Source organism: Sinocyclocheilus grahami, unplaced genomic scaffold (genome assembly GCF_001515645.1).
Source record: "Sinocyclocheilus grahami isolate Dianchi unplaced genomic scaffold, SAMN03320097.WGS_v1.1 scaffold115.1, whole genome shotgun sequence".
In the NCBI taxonomy this organism is placed as follows: domain Eukaryota; kingdom Metazoa; phylum Chordata; class Actinopteri; order Cypriniformes; family Cyprinidae; genus Sinocyclocheilus; species Sinocyclocheilus grahami.
This window is the reverse complement of record NW_015505294.1, coordinates 1,708,627-1,733,317: the sequence shown is the minus strand read 5'-3', so window position 1 is coordinate 1,733,317 and position 24,691 is coordinate 1,708,627. Positions and strand designations below refer to the sequence as shown.

The 24,691-nt window shown below is 36.1% G+C and overlaps 1 long non-coding RNA gene across 1 annotated transcript; it reads left to right on the top strand.

Moving 5' to 3' along the window:
- The first annotated feature begins 14,328 nt into the window (after nucleotides 1-14,328).
- On the top strand, nucleotides 14,329-23,925 carry LOC107589361 (uncharacterized). Its single transcript, XR_001609668.1, has 3 exons — nucleotides 14,329-14,412; nucleotides 18,194-18,196; nucleotides 23,915-23,925. It is a non-coding gene; the product is annotated as an uncharacterized lncRNA (long non-coding RNA).
- The last annotated feature ends 766 nt before the right edge of the window (nucleotides 23,926-24,691 follow it).

The following is a 24,691-nucleotide window of genomic DNA, read 5'->3' as shown; positions in this document are numbered from 1 at the left end:
ATGCATAATAGCTAGAAACATATAGGCTTGGTGAAAATATATGTGCTTGGTGTATGGTTAAGCTCGCTCCCCTTCTAGACTCAGTATTACCATAATACAGAAATCTACCATGAAAAATTAGTCAAGAATGAAAAGTCTAAGGAGCTCAGAGATCGCGTAAGCCTAAATCCTGGGGCTAAAAATAGCCCAAAGTTCAAAATATGGGCACATGAGTGTCCTTGTATGCTTTCTGGATTTCTAGAAAATGCTGTTTGCATGGGTGAACATCAGATACCATTTAAATGTAATTTTCAATGCTATTTCATGTGGCAAATCAAGCATATTTTTGATTTACCAATCAACAGGAAACATGTTTCCCTTTTTTTTGGCATTTCTACTATTGTTCTAACTTTAGACTGCTGTTTCCCACACAAAGCAACTGCTGCTGGACCTTCATTCTTTGTTTACAACCCAAGGCCAGAGTTTTCAATGGAACTGGAATGGAAAAAACACAGATCTTACATATCATAAGTCATTATGGACAACGTAAGAACACTGGATAAAGGAATGGAAGACCAGGATCCATGGGGACTGCAAAGATGGTTTTCTCTCTCAGAAACTTGACTAGGAGCCGATACTTCTGATTCCAAGGATGCACTTATTGGAATTTCAATCATATGCACATAATAGAAGCAAGAAAGCTCTTGGGCAGCATGACTGGGACAATGTTCTTCAACTACTTGAGTGCCTTCAACACCATTTGGATTCAACAACACCATCTTAATTCATGCAGTATGCTAAGTGAAAGATTTTCAACTAACAACAACTTACATTTTGGTTTGTTCCTCATAGACAACTATCATATGGCTTCAGAAGACTTGAAATATAGTGTACAAGTCATATAGACCACGTTTACAATACTCTTATGCTGCTTTATTGGCCTTTTTGGAGATTGACAGCGCTCATCTTCATTCACCGCTATTATGTGGAAATGAGCGGCTCGGACATTCTTTAAAACATCTCCATTTCTGTTCTACAAAGGTTTGGATTTACATGATGGTCTGTAAATGATGACAGAATTGTTGTCCTTTAAAACTCTCTGAAACCGAAAACGTATCATCTATAGGTTCAAAAAATGTAAACTAAATTATCAAAAAATGTAATTTAAATCACATACCAGATCTCATGTATCAGATCATTATAGTGAAATGTTGTCTGTTTAAAGCTAGCAATGATAAAGTAATCACAAAATAAAAGTGAAAATTTACCATCATGAGGCTCCTGTTCTCAGCTAAAGGTCAATGACTCATCCATGAGGCTGCTGTGGCCCTCCTCTTGTTCTCCAGCCGCTCTCCAATCAGGAAGGCGCGAGGAAACAATTTGCCCAACACCTGGTCTGGGATCATGCTGGAACACGCTCGGCCTGCACTCGTTCGGGTCGCAGCCGTGATGGAGCTCTCGCGGCTTCCAGAAGTTTCTGTACTGTTGAAAGGCATATGGCTGGGCACGGTTTTGCGTAACCTTTCTGAGCCCTTACCATCTGCCTGCAGGCCCAGGTGTGCCCGGTCTGGCAGGATTCACCTCAGCTTCCCCGCACAACTGGAGTGCTGTCATTCACCGCTGCACTTCAGCTGATCTCAGACCAGCTCCAAACATTAAATCAATGAGCCCACAGCGGCATGGGCTACAATTAAATCAACAACAGACTGAAAATTAACTCTGTTCCTCTGATCTGTCATACACTAAAACAATATGTCACCGCACGACAGACAGATTAACCACAGATTGAATGGTCGTTTGCTGGTCCAAATGTATGTGCATCTGTTCCAGCCAGAGGCTAGTTTTGAAACTGTAGCTTGCCCAGGCGAAAAGCTAATCAGAATTTAAAGCAGTTAATTTTAAATTGGTAATTAGCCACACTAGTTTGCTATTTATTTGAATGTGAGTAAGTTTCATTTTGAAAAAAAAAGCAACATTTTGAACAAAAAGCTGAGAAAAATCCAGATTTTTGTCCAGATCGGATTCAGAATGATAATCAAAACGTAGATGGAGTAGATCACTTCCATCAACACCCCCAAAGCTGCACAGTCCTATATCATATCCTGAGTAAACATTTCATTCATTACCATTAGGCAGTTTTGATTTATATAGTGTTTAAAGGGATAGTTCACCCAAAAATGAAAATTCTGTCATTAATTACTCACCCTCATGTCATTCCAAACCTAAGATATTTTTGATGAAACCCGAGAGTTTTCTGACCCTCCAGCAATGCAACTGACACATTCAAGACCCAGAAAGGTTGTAAGGACATCATTAAAATAGTCCATGTGACATCAGTTGTTCAACAGTAATGAAGCAAAGTTTATGAAGCTACGAGAATACTTTTTGTGTGCAAAGAAAACAAAAGTAACTACTTTATTCAACAATTTCTTCTCTTCCATGTCAGTCTTCAACGTGCATTCACGAGAGTTTCACGAAGCATACGTGTGCATTCTACGTCAGAATACGTCACCACGCATGCAGTGTTATCTTAATTTGTGTACCAAAGAGGAACTAAGTTCTTACGGGTATGGAAGAACATGAGGGTGAGTAATTAATGACTATCATTTTTGGGTGAACTATCCCTTTAATGTTTGATGATCATCGCTTTATTTTATACATACATCTGCTTACATACGCAATCGCTTGTTTCTGCTTCTTCTTCATTGTGTTTTGATCTAGGGATTTAGTACTCTTTCATAAGATGTGTAATAGTGCCTCCTACCATTTAACAGTAAAAGCACAGAAAACCGGAAAATTACGTCAATGACATTAAAAATGACGTTAAAATTAGCAAATTACTATTTGGTAGCATTACACTGGTACTCCTTGGAATAAGGTGGTGATCTACAAGAAAAGTAACTTTTTTGAAATCAGCTACTATTTAAGGTTAGCCAAATAGCTATTTAGCCATTGTTTTAGCAATGACGCCTTCTTCAGCTAAAAACAGTAAAACATATGTGTTTTGACATTTCATTTACATGACAAAGGTGTTTTGAAAATGCAAACTTGTTTCAAAGTGCAAGTTTTTGGAAACAATATCGTTATAACCTCTGTGTAAACTACAAAAATGTGATTTTGTGAAAACGTCATGTGCATGCATGTGCACAGTGAACTAAGTTCTTACGGGTATGGAAGAACATGAGGGTGAGTAATTAATGACTATCATTTTTGGGTGAACTATCCCTTTAATGTTTGATGATCATCGCGTTATTTTATACATACATCTGCTTACATACGCAATCGCTTGTTTCTGCTTCTTCTTCATTGTGTTTTGATCTAGGGATTTAGTACTCTTTCATAAGATGTGTAATAGTGCCTCCTACCATTTAACAGTAAAAGCACAGAAAACCGGAAAATTACGTCAATGACATAAAAAATGACGTTAAAATGAGCAAATTACTATTTGGTAGCATTACACTGGTACTCCTTGGAATAAGGTGGTGATCTACAAGAAAAGTAACTTTTTTGAAATCAGCTACTATTTAATTTTATTGCCTCGACTCTCCAACACTGATTTTAGTTAGCCATTACTAAGGTTAGCCAAATAGCTATTTAGCCATTGTTTTAGCAATGACGCCTTCTTCAGCTAAAAACAGTAAAACATATGTGTTTTGACATTTCATTTACATGACAAAGGTGTTTTGAAAATGCAAACTTGTTTCAAAGTGCAAGTTTTTGGAAACAATATCGTTATAACCTCTGTGTAAACTACAAAAATGTGATTTTGTGAAAACGTCATGTGCATGCATGTGCACAGCTACATAGTGACATCGCCATCTACTGGCCTGGCATGCATAATACAGTGTTTTTAGTCATTCTCATCGATCCGTGTGAATGGGAATTGCTTTGACAAGATTGTCGTCTGTATGCAAATCCTTTCGAAAATGCAAAGGACAAATGTTTCCGTTTTTAGTACATTGTTGTCGTGTAATCACACTCAGTCTTGCTCTATTCTGACATGTAATGCCTACTTTTCAATCGATTCACAATGGATAAAAAACATTTTCTCATTGAACATCCTGTTTTGTACAGAAATGTGGGATTTTAATGGCTTCTGACAAGAGCAGAATTTTGTACATTTTAAAGTCGTTCTGACTTAAATATACTGGCGACAGACTTGAGAAAGAAGTCCAAAGATTTCACAGCGTTTCTGTACATATAATTCTTCGAGTTGTAATTCATGGGTAAGGATTATGCTAATTATGAACGAGCGATGTATTTACGAATTACTGGAATTCATTAACACACGTTTAACTATTAAATATGAGGTGTATGAAGCGTTTGTGAATCTGGAGGAGTTTTTGGGAATTACACCGAATTTACTCATATATCTACCAAAGTTTAATGGATGAGGTCCATTGCGTTTAAATCTAATCGCAGATTTTCTACCACAGTTGTCTGAAAACGTGCAAAAGTGTGCACTGGCAAATTCAGAAAAGCCCAAAAGAGCTTTCAGCATCAAATTGTTTGGTTTTGTTGACAGTGAAACCATAAATGTGCCATGAATACACTCTACTGAATGTGTCGTCTGTACTCCTGACCTACAGCATTCAGAACATGTTGGAGGCCTTGATCTATTTTATCCATTTTGCCGTTTCATTTTAAAACTCAACCATAGCTTTACGCAGTCGTGAAAAGACATGCAGTGATTGTAAAGACGTGTTCATTCAATAACTTGAAGCCCCTTGCTGTGCCACCTGTTGCCAAGCAGGCAAGTCCTCTATTGTGCTTCCTGCCATTAAGGAGCCAGTTCAGAATAACCATAGCAATTCATCCATTACAAACGCAGCCTTTAGCGCTGCACGTTTTTGTTCCCTAAAGGAAAATACCAATCTTAGAGTCACAAGAGCATTTTTTTTGAGGACGTACGAGGTTGTGATGGGAGGGTTTTATAAATGTTGATTGTAGGGACGTTCTAGTAACATGGTCTGCTGAATTATCAGACTACAACATAGGATCGTAGGGAGAAGGAAGCGGCGTTTGATCACTCATCAGGTGTCAACGGCAGCTCCGAAACGCAGGCCGAGGCGGCAGCTCTTGTTTGTGTCTCGCTCGTAGCTCTTCAAAGTGCCTCCGCGGCTCACCAGCGCTCATTTAAATGGAAACTTTCTTTCAAATTTCCACCGTTGCTCCTGTTGACACAGGACAGTTTCCTGAGGAAAAAAAATACAGTTATTTCTTCCTTTATTCCTTTTTCTTTTTTTCACTCTGCCCTCTTCTCTCGCTCATGTTTGTGAGGATGATTAATGGCCGGATCTGAGATGCAGAACAGAGGTTATCAAAGGATTTGAGCTGTTCTACAACACCACATTAATTACAGCACACGGCAGGGAAGGTGCCGGGCGCCACTAGGAAGTACAACAAACACGGTTTTGATTTGCACAGGAACTGTGTTCTGTATTTTAATGGAATTGCATTAGAATGTTTACAATGTAAATGTAACAGTAATTTATTATAATAGAATACTCCAAATTTTAATACAAAAGGTTAGGTAGGTTTGTGGTCAAAATATAACCATACCACACTACACTGTGGGACAAATAGTGTAAATTACTGAAAGGAAAATTAAAATGAGTTTTTTTTTCTCTTAAAAAACAATGAGATTAAATGTAGAATTTTGCAGATGTCTCTTGATTTTTCTCCTGAGAAAGAAAAACACAGTAATCTCGCATGTGTTTCCTAGAGTTTAAAAAGAGATTTCAACATCATCTGTGCTCAGATTCGCAAAAATGCCACAACAAGTCTACAATAAAATATCACTGATCTCAATATGAATTCAACAAATTCTCATTAAATTAAGACTAAAACTATCTGAGCTGTTATTAATGCTGTAGTTATGTATTCATACGGTATATTACCAATTGTCTCATGTGTCTATTGCTATGTTAATCTTTTATGAAATATTAGATGAATCATTTTTGAAATGTTTATGATTGTAATCACAAAAATAATCAGAAATAAAAACAAAAAACAAAAATAATTTATAATGTTAATGCATTATTATTATTATAAATATTTAATTTTTTATTTTTAAGATGTTTATAATTGTAATCACAATAAATAATCAAAAAAATAAAATAATGTATAATAAGGTTAATATATTTATGTTTAATAATAATAATATATTTTATACACATTTAAGGAATAAGGGGCAATTTTAATAATATTGTGGCAATTGGTTTTTATCTGTGGTTAACTTCTAGTATAACTGAGTAAATAGAAATCAACACTCTTAAATTATCTTAGCTTACAAAATATTACATTTCAAAACAGTATTATTACAAACTAGTGAAAAAAAATGTTGTTTGTTCATGCTGGGAATTAAAAGACAGCAAAGTATAGGGACATTTAAACATGCTATTACAAGTAATGTGTAAATAATATACAACAGACATAACCGTGAATCCCGATTGATTACTAATAATAAACTTTATATCTACTTCTCTAAAACTGTGAACGCACAGCTAGCACAAAGGAATACACTGTAAATTCACAGTAAACTACCTCGTATATTTAAAGATGAAGAGATCATCCGAGCCCGTCATGAAGACATATGAAAGAAACTAGCCCGCTCCCGTTCCGTCGCAACACCCTTCAGGAGCAACAGACAACCTTAACTTCTCAAGTTAACTTTAACGAAAAGGAAAAGAATTGAATCTCTGTATATACGCAGAGATGGTAAATGTTAGCCCGCCTGCTGCATCCTACTCCATATCACTTGGCCCGTTATGAAAAATAGTTTGCTATTTTGGAACCCCCTGGCAGCCATAGTGGATCACCACAGACCCCGAGCTCATTTATCTTTTGTCAGAGATGAAGCCAAACTAACGCCATCTCCCGAAGCGGCTAAAGAATGAGGAGGGGAGAAGGGAGGTAAAAATAAACCGCCGGCACTCAGGTAACGACACGGAGAAGTCACTTTACAAGTAATGTGTGGCTTTTTAAAAGTGGAACTCTGTCGTTCCATTAGGACATTAAACACTTTTTGTTCCCAGGCAACCTGATTAGAAGTGTCTTTCCCCAGCTGAAAGTTTGGGAAGAAACATGACGACAGGGAGCAAAATAAGAGAAGTGTTTTGCTGACTGGTGAATGACTCGCTCGCTGTCCTGAAACATTAATGTCTGACAGAATCAGCTCAAACTGAGATGTAATGGAAACTGCAGAGAAACTGAGATACAGTTATGCTTGTTTTTGTCACTTTCTGTCTCTACTCTGACAGAGTGGGGGTGAAAAAAAAAACTTATTAATGTATGCTAAATCTTTATAATTTCATTGCAGGTGAGACGGGGGCTAGTTGTCACAATGGATATATCTCAATAGCTATAAGGTTTCAAAAGCCACATAGCAAATTTTTTAAGCTGGAATGTCACAAATTAGGATCATTTTGGTGAATTTTATCCACCAAATTAAAATTGTAGTATTGTCATATTTGTATTTTTGGGTGAACACAATAAAACCACAATGACATTCGAGAGCCAGCTATATAATTAAGCAAGTGTGTATTTCCATAAATGCCTCAACAAGTTGTCATATGTGTTCTACAGATTTTATGTTTTAGTCATTTAAAGTGTTTTGTAATTTTAGGCAATTTATAAATTACAGTATATGCCAGTCAAAACAAAGACTGTGTTACCTTTTACATTTTTGCTATTTTATGAATTGTTCAGTGTTTCACAATTGTTTTCCTGTTTAAAATGTGCTAAACAGCTTTAATACATTTAATACAACATGCCCTGCTATTAAATTAACTGTATATTTTTTCCAGAATAATTTGGAAAATAATTTGAAAAAAAAAACTAAACAAACAAACTAGTTTCAATTGAATTTCACTGTTTATGATTTGCTATTTTATCGTTTCAATTGCTCGAATAAAGAAGCTTCACATATTTTGATCACATATTTTTTCACTGGAATTTCACTATTTATGAATAGCGTCACTTTGTTTTTCATAAAAAGAAAAATTTTCCCAACAAATGTGCATGTAAGTACTGTAGTAAGGCTTGAATGAGCATTTGTTTTTACCTAATAGATACTATATATTTTTAAAAACAAATGAAATATTCTTATTCTATTTATTTATATCGTATTTGTATTCTATATTCTTAAATATACCATTAACTGGGACAATATTAATGTGAAAATTTTAACTGTACCTCTATTCCAACAGGCTAATTACCTAAAAAAATCGATTATGGCATGTGAGCAAACAGGGCTGTTGCAATCTCCTAGTCTCAAATATCTCTCACTCTCTCTCACTTTTCTTTGCCTGAGGCCATGTGATTGCCCATCACTTCAAGGTCTGTGGCTCCGTGCACGACTGAGTGCGCTTGCCATGTGATAAGCCAACCGCCTCTGAATAACACATCTGCCTGACAGGGCAATGATCGGCCCGCTCTCTCGTCTCTGTTAAATAATCGTCCCAGAGTTCCTCGCCGCCCAGGTATCAGCGTTTATGATTTTCACTCAGGCATAGTGTAGGATGTGACAACAACAATCCTCGTCCCGTGTGCTCAGCGTTGCAGCCGGCTGCCTCGCCACGACAAAGACTGACTGCCTTCTTCTATCACAAATACACACGCAGCTCAGGGGAGTGCAGTCACAGTTTCGGTGGCATCGGTCCAGAGAGATAAACACTCCGGCCCGGTGTTGTACCTCTGCAACTCTGTCAGTCAGGACGTGTGCTGGGATTATAAATAAATAAATATACGGCCACTCCGTCGTGATTGCCTCTCCATGCCTGATGTGGCACGCTGATGGCTCACGGCCGCCGGAGATGAGCACATGATGACACGTCTGGAGTCAAACAGCAGCAAATGACACTGAGAAACTATGTCCCATAATGCAAAATGATGATGCAACAAGATAAAACAAGTTTCTGTCTGATTTAGTGTTTCCCTTTTAGCTGAAATATGTCATAAAAACCTATTACACAGTATTTGAGTACTAATTATGGCAAAATGCAAACATATTTAAAGGGGTCATATGATGCGATTTCAATTTTTTTCCTTTCTCTTTGGAGTGTTACAAGCTCTTGGTGCATAAAGAAGATCTGTAAAAGTTAAGAGTCAACCATGCCTACCTAAAACGGCTAGTTCTAACACGCCCCCACATCCCCACGATGTGGGAAGATTTGCATAACGCCGCTCAAATGTTCACGCAAAGAAAGAAGGCATAACTTTTATTAGTTAGTTATCATTCTAGCTGGCCGGCTTCCGCTCACTCTAGCCCTCCGGCCTCCGCTCACTCGAGCCACCGGCCTCCGCTCACTCGAGCCAACGGCCTCCGCTCACTCGAGCCCTCCAGCCTCCGCTCACTCGAGCCAACGGCCTCCGCTCACTCGAGCCACCGGCCTCCGCTCACTCTAGCCCTCCGGCCTCTGCTCACTCGAGCCACCGGCCTCCGCTCACTCTAGCCGCCAGCCTCCGCTCACTCGAGCCACCGGCCTCCGCTCACTCGAGCCCTCCGGTCTCCGCTGTACATTTTCATTTTTAAAGGATTTGCCACTGACGATTCAAACGCGAGTCTTAAGCAGTGTAGAGTAGCGCTTGTTGTTTGTCATTTCTCCGATCACAAATGCAGACATGGTTTTATGTTTACGCGGCGCGATGCAACGCAACACGTAAAAAGACAGTATAAGTCATTATTTTTGGCATAGTTTCTACTACAATATTCCACTCAAATGTCAACTGCTAGCAAAACTAATGTGGATTATAATAATTATGGACCTATAAATGCAATGTTTAATTTGACTTAAAACTGCTGCAAGTCATTTAACAGATACAATTTCATAAATATATCTTTGCGAGACAATTTAAGTACACAAAAATGTCCAGAAAACATGGTTTCTAAAAGTTAGTGACCTCTGACCTTTATGAGCCATTTAAAAAGACATGCATTTATGCAGTTTTTATTCACTATTTTTATACACTACTGTTCAAAAGGTTGAATTTTTTTTAAAGAAGTCTGTTATGTTCACAAAGGACACATTTATTATTATAAAAAACACTGTAAGAACTGTAATATTAATAGCTATTTTCTATTTGAATATATTTTAAAATGTAATTTATTCCTTTGACGCAAAGCTGATCAGCATCATGATGCTTCAGCATCATTACTCCAGTCTTCAGTGTCACATGATCCTTCAGAAATCATTCTAATATGCGGATTTGCCAATCAAGAAACTGTAATACGTTTTTTTTTTTTCAGGATTCTTTGATGAATAGAAAGTTCAGCATTTATATGAAATATAACTCTTTTGTAAACGTTTTTTTTCAGGATTCTTTGATGAATAGAAAGTTCAGCATTTATATGAAATATAACTCTTTTGTAAACGTTTTTTTTCAGGATTCTTTGATGAATAGAAAGTTCAGCATTTATATGAAATATAACTCTTTTGTAAACGTTTTTTTTCAGGATTCTTTGATGAATAGAAAGTTCAGCATTTATATGAAATATAACTCTTTTGTAATATTATAAATGTCTTTACTGTCTTTTGATCAATTTAATGCACCAGTGCTGAATAAAAATATATTCCAAGGTGTACTGTACATCCATCAAGGTATGAATTATGGCACCAATTGTAGAGTCAGAGCCTTCTAATTAAGAAGTCAAAACAAACAGTTATTTTAAATCATATTAGTAATTTGCAGGTTGTCTAAAACTTCCTACATATAACGGATGTTAAGCTAATTGTCATTCAATTCTAATTTGGATTAGCGGTCTTATTTCTGAAGGCGTCTTTCTAGTCTTGCACACAGTGGATGCTCGAGCGGGCCTTGTTTTTTGTGCCTTTGTAGCACACCAAAGTTTTAAAGGGGAGGGGTAGGGGAGCACTGCTGCTCCCTCTGGGAGAGGTAGATGTTGCCCTCGTTCGGCTTTGGCCTGCTTTCTTTGTTTTATCCTATTCTGGTAACATTTTTTCAACGCCAACCTGGTAAAGTTGTGAAATGCCCATTGTTCTTCTGACAACAAGAGTTGCGGGGGTTGAATCCTTTGACATGAACCCAAAGGAGCGCTCATGATAAGTTATTGAGCTCGTAACCTGGGCCACTATTGCATCTGCCTTTGTTTTCGTTTTTTTCTAATATCACATCCCATAGCACTGTCACAGAGTCATACACAAACATTCAAACATAGTAATTAAAATTGCACTATAAATTCAGTTGCAATATAAAGATAGCTTTTATTTCAGCACAAACAAATTTCAGCAACAACATTTCGCAATTATGAGAAAAGAAGTCAGAACTGCGACACATAAACTTGCAGTTGTTAGAAGAAAGTCAGAATTGCAAGTTAAAAAGTCAGAATTGCGAGTTTATGTGTCGCAGTTCTGACTTCTTTTCTCATAATTGCGAGATATAAAGTCAGAATTGCAAGATGTAAGTTCACAATTGTGAGAAAAATAAGTCCGAATTTTCTATCTCGCAATTCTGACTATTTCTCACAATTGCGAGTTTATATCATGCAATTCTGACTTTATAACTTGCAATTGTGAGCTAACATTTTGCAATTCCGAAAAAATTTGAGAATTGCAAGTGTATATGACAGTTTATATGAAACAATTCTATGAAAAAACGTCAGAATTACGAGATGTAAACTTGCAATGGAGAGAAAAAGTGTCAGAATTGCACGTTTATGTCGCATTTCTGACTTTATAACATGCAATTGCACCTCTATAAATTTCATTCTAAATATTATTGTGACTTTTTTACGGAAGCCTGTTTGGATGAAACATCAGGCGAGGGGTGCAGAACCCTAACAGAGCTCCTAATTAGCAGAGATGGTGAAAAGGCTAGAAGTTGCTTATCGTGCCACAAACAAGTGCATGAACAGTGGTCCTTTAAAAAATCCTTTGAAAATGAGTTTCAAACACTGACACTTGTGAGCAGTAATAGAGGGCCACTCATTAGAAGGTTGAATGAAAATGTTCATGTGGAAATAATTTACATTTAATAAGGATATGTGCTCTAGCTCGAAATCTTATTTGTTTTGGAAAATAAATGTAAAATATTTTTATTCTTCATATTTTTTATTATTATTAATTTATTTCATACTTTATTGTTTAATACATTAGGAATATTTTAGTTTATTTATATATTTTTTGTAAAATTATAAGTGGGCTTTTGACTTTAACACAGGCATGTTTTTATATGGCAATCACATTCAGTGAAGCACACAAACAGTTAACATTGGAAGGAATAAGAAGACATATTTTGGAATCATGAAAACCGCATATTGAATTCCTTTAAAACACAGCTAAACGGAAAACTGGGTAATATCTGGAACATTGTGCTTGGAGCAAGTTACATATCAAATATAGGGATAAAGGAACATCCATAATCTGAAAAACCTTTCTCGGTTATGAGGCATAATTTTCATGAGTGAGGTTATGCACACGAAACACAATATTTTAATCTGCAGTTATGAAATAGTGACGCCGATTTAAAACAAAAAGAAATACAAAAGACGATAAAGGCATTGCAGACAAAGAAAAGAGTTCCTATTTAAAATCATACTTTTTTCCTCTTTGCACAAAGGGTCTACTACTGTAACTCCCTGTTTGTCATTCAGTCAAATTCTGAGGCTATTATAGTCATATATGGCACTAACTATAGTGTTAAACAACACATGACCAAATACTAACATACATAAAACATGCCTCAGCAAATCAGAGTTTGTGAGGTAATATTATGTACAAGTTTGTGAGGTACAATCGCCGATAACAGCAGTATGCTGCTAATATTCAGACCAACAACATGACTACACGTGTGCTAATGTTTTATACAGTACATTGATAAAGAAGTTAATATTGAATAACTTACATTTTGTTTTCGCCAATAGAAATGGTTCCAAACAAAGCCACAGTAGATTAGTAACAGTCACGTCTCCAAGCAACACACTACAGTATCGCTGCTTAATTTCTGAATGAATCAGAATGTTTGTTTGTTTGTTTTTAATATACTGATGCTTCTGCAACAATATAATTACTAACTTGGGGTTTTGGAGTCATAATGCTTGTTCACATGATTCTTTAAAGTCTGGAGATTGATATACAGTATGCATAAAAGCTGTATCGTTTGAGAAAATCATTAAAAATACGGACCCTTCAGGAAAAGAAGTCTGTGTGTTTCACAGTGTCCAGGAATGCTGTTAATAATGAAGGGTGTTGTTAGCGAGCCTGCATGAGTGTGTTTTATGTGTATGCTTGAATCCATGCGTAAACATACAAACAGACTGGAAATACTGCCCAGCCAACTGGCAGTCACATCCAGCTGGGTCACAGGCCTGACAGCCTAATGAAAGTCTCTCTCTCTCTTTCTTTCTGCCTCTGCTTCTCTGCCTCTTTCTCACTCTAGAGACTGCAAGCCTTTTAAACTGTAAACTGTAAGAAGAACTGAGGGGTTTGTGGGGGCTCTGGCTTCTGCATGCATGCTCTCATACACCCTGATCCCCCAAAAAACAGCAGGAGACACACAAGCACTGGCTGAGGGTGTAGCGTTGTGTTTACATCTCAAAATACGTCCATATCAATAGTCCAGCTGTACATCAAAAGCCCATTAATGCAATAGTAACCTGTTTCAAAATACAGGAACGCATTTATGCTGCAGAGGATTGCCAATAGCAGTTTTCTCAACCAACTGCTGGGGCTGAACATAAAAATGATGGCAAATCAAATGTCTGGACATGAAACTGCTGTTTGAAAAGGTCGATATTGATTTTTCTCTGATAAAGTCAATGCATGCACTTTATTCAAACTGACATGTCCTCCTCAGGGAGTCTTTTGCGTCTAGACTCACTTATGAGGTCCATATGTCGATTAAACTGAAGGAGCAAGGCCAGAAGACATCTTTATTACTCAGAGGTTGCTCTTTCATTGCTTAGGAGACCTCATTTTTATTTTGGAATACAATTTTATGCTTAGACACCTAGTAGATATCCCTGAAATAGCTCTGTGGCAGCCTTAAGACTCATTCACACCAAGAACGATAACTGTAACGATAACTATATTAGCATCCATAAGCGCACATTGCAGTTTTGTCGTCTGCCACTTTAAATGCTCAAGCTCTTTAGTTGTGTCGATTCTGATTGGCTGTCAGTGTTTTTATTGTTCACCTAGAGAAAAAGAAATATACTAAAATGTATTTGAAAAACATTTATTTCATGCTAAGTATACTACAAATACATTTACATATTTGTGTACTTAATAAAAATACCCTGCACTTGTACTTTTAGTATACTAAACTGGTTTACGTAAAGCCTACTAAATTGTAGTAAACTAATTTTGTGCTTAATGTACTTGAATTGTGTGGAAGTAGTGCTGAAGTCCAACTAAAGATACACTCAAGATTATTAGATTGTGCTAAAGTGCAACTATTGCAAGTATATGTCAGGTGTACTTTAAATATTTTGCATTTAAATTATTCAATAATTATGCAATATTATTCAAAGTTCATAATCCTCATCAATAGTGACATTAAAACACATATTAGGCTTAATATTAAAAAATGTGCATTGTGCACAAGAAGTACTCCAAATAAAGTTTAATTATAATTTTTATATCAGTAAGTCTCGAGCGATGTGTCAGTAAATATGTTAATAGATTTAAATTAGGCTATACTTATGAAATAAATGTATTTTAAATATATTACTTTTTTACAAGGGTCATCAGCTGGAAAAAAAACTGTCCTGAAGTGATTCCGATTTGTTTCACTGTGTCGCTATTATTATAATTGTAGTGTGGACTTCCGAATCTCAATGAACTAACAATTATTAAAACTTTATAGTTATAGTTTATCTGTATAGTTAGCGTCCTTGATTATAGTTATTTGTTATCATATTATTTGAATTTATTATCATAATCATAAACACACTGTTTTGTAGCACAAATAGTTATAATGTCTATTGCACTTTGTTATTCTTCTTGTTATTTACCTATAGCAGCTAATAGATCAGAAGTTTTGCATAATCAGAAAATAGTTTACTTCTGTGTTGAAAAATATGGTTGATAAACGGCATAAAATATTTAGGGGCATAGCTTGCATGTTCAGAAAATTAACCAAATTTGGTCAACATGTCATTGGAGGGCAGTTAATGTTAGCAAAACGGCTAAAACCACTAACCTTTAAGTACAAACACTGTGATGTTTCTGCTGAAGTAGAAAAGACATAGAGCTTTGCTTCGGACATGAATTGACATCTTACATCACAGTATCAGAACTGCTAATTGTACAAAAGTAAACAAAAACATTCCTAAAAACAATAAATGTATTCTTTCCCCCCTTTTTTAGGCTCTGTCCATATTAGTGTCTGTCTGATTTGGCTAGCTATTACCAAATTAATCTGTCCGTTTAGCATTTAGAATGATTTTCCCCTGGCTCTTTTTCCGAAGGCAAAACAATAAAAGCAGAAGACCTCAACAAAATGTACTGTCTCTGAGAAGCAAGTGAGATATTATTTGTGATTTAGAAGGATCTAAACTTCCTGTCAGAGACTTTTGAAGAGCCTTGCAGTGCCTCGCTCACCTGTTAAGTGCTTACGAACAACTATGTTCAGAAACAGTCCGCTTAAATGGCCTTTGCTCTGTGGGCCTATATATCGAGACTGTAAGGTCTAATAAAAGGTTCAAGCGAGAGTGAGCTTCTCGGCGAGGGAAAGTGCAGCGTTTTTTTCCCTGTGTCCCGCTTCCATTAGCGCAGCTCCCCTGTGTGTAATGACCAGGCCCAATGCTTATCCCGGCATAAGACTTAAAGCGATCGAGCCCCTGCCTCGAACGGCACGGCTGGAGTGATTTGGGAAATAACGAGGAGCCGCGGCCCTGACCGGGTCTGGAAACAACTGAACGCTCATTAAGAACGGACTGATGGGAAAGAGAGAAGCTAATGCTGCGAGTCAAACGGATTTGCTTTCTCTCATTATTTCTCTTCCTGTCTCTCTCTCTCGGCTCGCTTCCTGTCCCCGCAGTGTCCCTTTAAATAATTCTTCTGATCCCCTAGTAATCTGAAAACGAGAGGGTGCACTTTGCCCATTTAGAGAAACTCTTCAATGAAAATATTTAAGCAGTCTAGTCAAACACCTTGTGGAGAGTTTGAGCCTGTAGAGGCTAGAAAAAGCGGCCGTGAGCCAGGGAGCAGTTGCTGAGAATGAATGATTAGGGGCCGCCCGCTCTTCGCCAAGTGCCACACGGCCAAAGTGGCTTGGGTTTACAGGGGGCATTATCGATAATTTATTGGATCATCTGCTTTTTCTCTCACGCCAAGCCAAGATAAAGTGGAGTGAGGCCTCTCGACAGAAGCCGGAGCTCGAACTCACTTCGCCAGAGCGGATGGTTCGACAGACGGCAACGAGTTATTTGCATCAACAGATGGGATTTAGCTTTGTGACTGCATTGTAACGCTGTTGTATCGAGAGAACGGGGCACAATTAAACAGTTTGAAGTTTTCTTTTCCGTAGAGGAGGTTGAATTTGGCTAATGGGTTGAGTAAAGTGAATCACATTTTGGAAAACTCCTTTGACGGAGAGTTTTTGGCGGTAACAAAGTATATTTTCTTGCACATTACAGTACATCAATTCTTAAAGTCTGTGTGAATCGCCCATCTCCCGTTTCACTTATACTGTATAATAATTGCAGAGTGAAAAGGGCTATTCAACAAAGAAAAAAAAGCATGAAGTAATTGGACTGGGAAAAGTGGCTGTTCCATAATCAGAATGGAATCAGAAATTAATGCCAGTTCATTAAATTGGCATCTAAATAGTTATTTGGTTATTGGTTAACAATAATAGCATGATGCAATTTTTGGGCAAATTTACTCAAAAATACATTGAAATGTAATTAATAAATATAATGACTTGAATACACATTATATATATATATATACAGTGGGTACGGAAAGTATTCAGACCCCCTTAAATTTTTTTCCATCTTTTTAAAGTTTCTTTTGAAGGTTAAAGTTCACCCAAAAATGAAAATTCTGTCATTAATTACTCACCCTCATGTTGTTCCAAACTCGTGAGTCCTTCGTTCATCTTTGGAACACAAATTAAGATATTTTTGTTGAAATCTGAGAGCTCTCTGACCCTCCATAGACAGCAATGATATTACCACGATCAACGCACAGAAACGTAGCAAGAACATCGTTAAAATAGTCCATGTGACATCAGGGGTTCAACCTGATGGGTGAACTATCCCTTTAAACTAAGTGGGGTCCATATTAATTTCACATTCACTCCACAATGCATTCGATCGTTTGCTCCAAGTTTAAACCGCCTTTTGTAATTACAACCTCTCTTCATTATCCCAATGAGTCACTTGTGTCTTGAGCTTGACGCACAGCCATATACGTGAACATGCTTTTACCTCAATAATTCATAATCGGGGAGGGGTGCTGAATAATTGAACTGAACTTGAAGGCTTTTTTGCACAGTGGAGCTTTTACATTGGGCTTGATGTATCTGGAAGAGAGCGAGAGGGGAGTGCATAGTGCATAGTGCTAAGCTGTGTTTTCACCACTTGTCTCATTGATCAATAATTTACAGAGACCCTCTGACTGGGACCTGTGCACTCCAAAAACTAGTCAATGACACAAACCGGCCTGCACCCTTCCCGAAATCCCTTTCCACGCTCCTTAATCCACCATTACCTCATACTGCACAAAGACATGCTTGAATTCTGCAAAAATGGAACTTGGCGTCCACAGTTCTAGGAAATACTGAGGCAATATTACAGTAAGTGCCTTTCATCTAGGAAATGAGGATTGCTGGTGGAAAAAATAGCATAGCCAATAAAAACCAATGTGGGTACTGCAGGGCAGCCGTGCTTGCATTCTCCCTGGCTGATGGGAAAAAGAGCAGCGGCTCAGGGTGGCGCTTTATCGCACGAACAAGCTCCTGAGCTCCAGCCCCGCTCGCCGAACCATCATCAAAGGCTGCGGAACAGAGAGAAACCGCTCCGTTGACTCTGATCTCGGGTTGTTAAGGCATGGCAAGTGACTAATTAACACAAAAGAAACTAGCGGGCGCCTGCGGAGCACTAGGCTGAAATAAGGGACGCTTGAATGTACCTGGAGAGCACATGAATTCATAAAATGTGCAGAGGCCTGGTGGAGACTCGTTTAAACGGTATGCAGATGCACTTTTGGGAGCGTTGCGTCAAGTCCTGGAGACTGACGATCCAGAGGCAGTTTGAGGACATCGATTGCACTTCTTCTGATCTCGGTTTGCAGACAAACAGGAATGGGTAGCGCAGAGGGTGTTAGCAATTTATACTTCACCCAGACTTGATCTTCAAGCGTGAATCATTTGTGCTCTGCTCAAGTCCTTCTAGGGCAAAAGAAGGACACTTTAGCACAGTTTTAAAAAGATTTCTTAGTATGGAAATAGAATATACTTTTAAATTGATAGTTTTATTTTATTTGTTCTTACAAATGAGGAACATTTTTGTCATCATTTAGTCTCCCTCATGTTGTTCCAAACCTGTATGAGTTTCTTTTTTCTGTTCACCTCAAAAGAAGATATTTTTACACTCTTAAAAATAAAGATGCTTCACAATGCCATATGAACAGCCTTTTTATCTAAATGGTTCCATAAAGAACCTTTAACATCTGAAGAACCTTTCTCTTTCACAAAAGGTTCTTTGTGGCGAAGAAAGGTTCTTCAGATTATAAAAAGGTAAGAAAGAGATGGTTCTTTAAAAAACCTTTGACTGAATGCTTCTTTGCGGAACCAAAAATGGTTCTTCTATGGCATCATTGTGAAGAACCTTTGAAGCACCTTTATTTTTAAGAGTGAATGTGGCTAACCAAACAGTTGCCATTGACTTCCATAGTATGAAAATATGGTTACTATCAACTCTTCAGTTATGAACATGCTTTAAATATTTTATTTTATGTTCATCAGAATAAAGAAATTCATACAGGTTTGGAACAACTTGAGAGTGACTAAATGATAACAAAACTGTAATTTAAGTGTGAACTGAATGTAGTGTTTTTTAGACTGTAAATTCCAATTAAATGAAAATGTATTGCGATTTACAGTACATTTACATTAAATTGTAAACTGGACTTTAGAGTTCCACTTTAGACCCCCAAAAAATAGGATTTAAGTACATCTCTGTATGTAATTTTCATAATTACTTAATTCTTAATATCTTTGAAATATGAGTGTACTGCCGAACGTACTGACAAGCATTTGCGGTAAACTAAAATATGCTTTAATGTAATTTCTATTGAAACTTTTATAATTATAATCAAATACTGTAGTATGTTATTCTACACATCAAAATAAGTGTACCTCTTTAAAGCACAACAAAAGTTTATTAAAATGTAATGACTGGCAAAATGTCCTTTAAACTAAAACTTTTAATTTGACATTATTACAAAGTGTATTTAAGTGTGTTAAGAGACATTCATGAAAGTATCTCGAAGTACACTTAAGTGGCCTTTTATTCAATATTTTATTTCGTTTTATATAATATCATTATTATATTTATTAGAATTGTATTATGATTATAATAAAATTTGAACAAAATGTATTTAATATTACTTAATGCAGATATGATAATATTTTTTTTGTTGAAGATTTAAAATACACTAAAGATGCACATTCAGCATGCTTTTGTTTTTGTACAAGGGTTATCAATGTATTTTTGACCAAAATAATTCAGATGGCTTAAAGTGGATATGTGCGTATGAGTTCAGGAGGTTTTGCCATTTTTACTCACCCACAAACCAACAGAACTTAGACAGGGTAGCGCCACCCTTAATTTCTGACAGGAATGAAAACGAGACTGAGGGACTGAAATACAACAGATTGTACTGTTATTTAACAGCATATGGACTGTTCAGTGACACAAAATGTTCTGAAAAAACTTTTTTTTTTAAAGTTCTGAGTTGTGAAAATTGTAGGATCTTTATACAGCACATGCCATTGTAAAGACTAAGCCTATCCATCACAGCCTTCTTCTGCATATAATTCAATATGGCGTCTAACCAGACTAAGGCCTAAGTGCATTCAACTTTTGATTATTTGGTCCATACAATGAAAGTAAATGAGGTCCAGTGTTGTTTGACCAACAGATCAAGTGAATTATTGGCTACCAAGAAGAATTAGAAACAAAACTTTACCTTTTTCCAACTCAGACTCTCATATTACTTATTCATAGTGTATTTGAATTGATTTTGCATTACAACTTTACACTTTACATCCAATGTTGAGAACCAGTTGCGAACTGCTGCTCTACCTGATACAGGAAGACACTGCGAGAGCTTCCGTCTACTGGAAAGTGCACACCATGGGGCTCGAGACATGGATCGTTTGTTATTCCCGCCTGGCCCATGGGATTACTCAAACATTGTTCAAAGCTCAAATCAAAACAAGCAAAGAACTGCCCGAGGTTATGAGCAACCCTCACCACTGAGAATCTGAATACGACGATATCTCCTCCATTTAGAGGTCAAGTTGGGGTTTGTCTGATGTGATTTATGATACAGAAGCTCACCTAGGACTATTGAGGAAAATACATGTCACCCTGTGTTGCTTGGTTAGAAAAACAGCATCTGATCGCTGGTGATAGATGGATCTGTTGGTAGCCGGAGCTTGTGGAGATGAAGACGGGCACAACGTGTCCGAGGCAGTGGTGGTTAATCTTCATCTGCGGTCAGAGGTTCCTCGTGTCCCCTGAAGTTCATGTTTCCTGTATTGATTAAAGGCTGCTGGATGGGCCCCCCTGTTTTGAGGGGAAAAAGTTCTCTGTGATGAGTTTCTCAACTGACTTGCCTCTATTGTTCAGGTAGTGGATAAATAGCACAGCGCTCGATGGAAAAACCACAAAGGACATCTCTCTAATATCTCAACTGTTTCCCCAAGATCTCCAATGATATCAAATGGAGCGCAAATGGAGGCATTTTCGTAGGTTTCCTGCTTCTCAGATGTTTCTCCTGCAAAGAAGATCCTTCATTACATTAAGTCATATGATCAGTTCATGCATTTCCCAGCAAAAGAATCAGAATCAGAATCAGAATGAGCTTTATTGCCAGGTATGTTTGCACATACGAGGAATTTGTTTTAGTGACAGAAGCTCCACAGTGCAACAGAATGACAGTGACAAGACAGGACACAGATAATAAAAAGAATAATATACAAATATACAACTACAAATATACAAATGAACACATGACCTTGGCATTGCTAGCGTCATTTTCTCCAAGAACTCACATCTGCTTCCTCCAGAGTTCCAGAAGAGACCTCAACAGTCTCTCAAACTGCGGTCAGACTTGCCAAAATACCAAATCTACAAGCAAAAGTCACAAAAGTTCAGTATGAACTCATTTTTTTCCCTTCAAATAGCCTTATTTATATATAAAAAATATAGAAGCAATCAAAATGAAAACTAGACTAGAAATGAACAAATATAATAATAAATTACTACAAATTATATTAAATTATATTAGGTATATATTATATAATATTTTAAAGGAAATTTTAAAGTGACTTCTGAGATGAATAATATAATATTATATAATAATAATGCTAATATAATATTATAATATAATATAAACATTTATAACATTTTTATTTATCATACTCATTATATTCTTATAATAAAAATATAATTGTAAATTGTTACAAGATATTTTTAAATATTATAGGCCTACAGTATGTTTCTGTTATATGTCAAAAAAATTGTTTACACAAAACAAAAATTTGTTTAAATATTAATTTTCTTCTAAGGAATTTTAGTAAAGTAAGTGACTTTAGAGATGAAGTATGTAATATAATATAATATAATATAATATTTATAACACTTTTATATATCAGTCATTATATTATAAATTATTCCTTATTAAATTATTATACAGTATGTTTCTGTTGAATGTAAACATGATGATGAATGTTTATTTTTCCTAAAGATTTTTAAAAGTGACTTCTTCAAGTTTAATAATGAAGTAGAAATTCTTTAGTATACATTATATCTAAACATTTATAAAATTGTTATGTCTTTTCATATTACAACTCCTACTGTAATAAACATATAATTCTAACTATAAACAAAATTAAGCATTAGCGTTAGTTCTGGCAGGTCACGTGAGTCAAGCTTGCATCAGCTGATCACATCTACCTATAGGAATACGACACCTATCGCAGCATTCCTATATAAGCTCTATTCAGTATTATTCAGCAGCTTTACAGCTTTCCCCCGGAGCAAATTACCCTCCTCCATCCCCAGCTCCTCCTTTCGCCACAGTCAGTACTTGGCGTTCTGATATTCCTTGCTAATCAGACTCCTTTATCTTGAATAAAGTGTTCCACTTAAATATCATTAAGTACATTAATGATATCTGCCTTGTTGTTCTGTTCTGTTAACCCTTGGGGGGTTATTATTGCTGCTCTCCCTGCTCATTCATGACAGGCTGCATGGATGGGCAGGGAGGTTTTTGCCCAGAACAGAACCATACCGCCAAACCAAACTTTATGCTAAGTATCTATCATTTTGACGATAGTGGTCCTGACAGAACTATATTCAATTATTATATAAATCATGTTCCTGTGTGTGTGTGTAAACAATGATTTTGTTTGTTGCTATATTTATTTTAACTAAAGATTTATATAATAAGTATATAATACATTATAATACAGTATAAACATATCATATTATCATTATGTTATAAATCTTATTGTATTGTACAGTATGTCCCTGTTGTATGTAAACAATGATTTTGTTTTTATTTCCATATTTTCTTTTCCAAGGGAATTTAAAAGTGACTTCTGAGATGAAGTTGAAACTTCACTGAAACACTGTGAAGCGCTCCATCTAAATAAAATATTCCTCTGGGAAAAGAAAATAGTCCTCTGTAAGTTTGGCCTTACTTGGCTAGTCATACAGACCATTCGTAATGCTAATAAAAACACCTACGCAGCTTGATCAAATATGTAAAAACGCATTAAATTGAGCCTCAAGCCAATACAGAGCACACTAGACCGCCTTTTATAAACACAGACATGGAAGAGAATCAAAAGACGGCAAGTATGCCACCAGCCGCCATGGGAAAGGGCCGCAGCATCTCTCGTCTTTGTCTTTCCTTCAGCAGAGAAAAAGACAACAGCGGCAGCTCAAATGCGATGCGTAGTCACGCAGGTTATATCTATGCCTGTGTTCTACAAAGACATGATGGCAACAAGCACTTAATTTGTGGTTAGGCCTTTATAGTGAGGTGTGCTTATCCCCACAGGAGTTCATTATATCCACAGGCCTGCTTCATTGTCTTCTCCCCCCCGACACACTCCTCTTGTGGGGTGATTTAATACAATTCTCTCGGTAATAAACAACTGAAGTGCATGACCACAAACACGCCGCATATATTATCCTCTTGTTTTTTTCCCTCCTTTTTTTCCTCTTTGGAAGGTTATTCTATCATGTAAATGAGTCTGTGCCAAAACATATTTTTTAGCCGCTGTTATTATTCTCGCAGAGTATCATTTGCAGTCAAGAATGTGATTTTTATTGCCCTTCAGTGGACTGTTATAGATTATTTTATTATGCAACAGTGAGGCCTTTAAATATATGATGAGATGATGATTTTAAATATGATGATATAAATATGTCAAATGGAAGGAAAATAATTTAAAATCATAAAATAGTTCAAACAAAATTGTCCTTTTAGAGTCCAAGCTATATCAACTGCCAAAAAGCACTTATGCTATTTAACGTTAGTGAAATGAACAGTAAATTGTTTAAAAAAATTAAATTGTAAGAATTAACGGTGATCTCATATATATAGTATTTATAAAAGTCATTAAAATGTTGAATTAGGTAACCAAGTAAAAAGTAATATTTTCCTTGTTCCTTAAATACTTAAAAACATAAATATGTGCAGTGTACGAATCATTATTTTCAAAAAAGCATTTAAATATGTATTTTCAAGGTAAAAAGTATTTATTATAAATATCAGGAATTATAGATTTATAAATATATTTAAGTTTTAGGGGAGTTGCACCACATGACATCTTGAATGAATGGCCCCAAAAAATACCAAAATGATTTCTTTGTATTCAGAAAATTTAAAATGCAGAAATTTAAACAGAAGATGTGTATTTAGAATGTTTTTATTAAAATGTTTATATTTTTATATTTTTATATTTCTCGTTTTTCATTTTAATAATTTACTAATTAAAGTTTTAGTAAATTTTTTTTTTCAAATAAGTCAATATAGTTTTTAATCATTTTTATTTCAGTTTTAGTTATTTTAGTTCAAATTTGAACTAAACTAATTTGAACATTTTTTATATTTGATTTTATTATCATTTATTTTATAAATATTCTTCATTTTATTAAAAAAGTCTTAAATTTGAGAAAATTATTGATTTTTGTATTTTCTATTGTTTCAGTTTTGGTCAGCTATTATATATCTGGTATGAACTGCATTTTTTTATATAATATTTAATAAATCCAGACAAAAAGTGTCATGTCTTTGATATTGTTTGAGTCAGTGTACTGAAACGGACTGTACATTTACTAGAAACACACAATGTGCAAATACTTATGAATACTAATCAATAAAGTAACAGATCTGAATCTCTCTTTGTACGCACTCTTTGTTTTTATCTCTGACTGCTTTTATTTTAAACATCCAGCTGCTAGACAACGCCGTCTGTATGCATGTTCTCTCACATAAAGCGC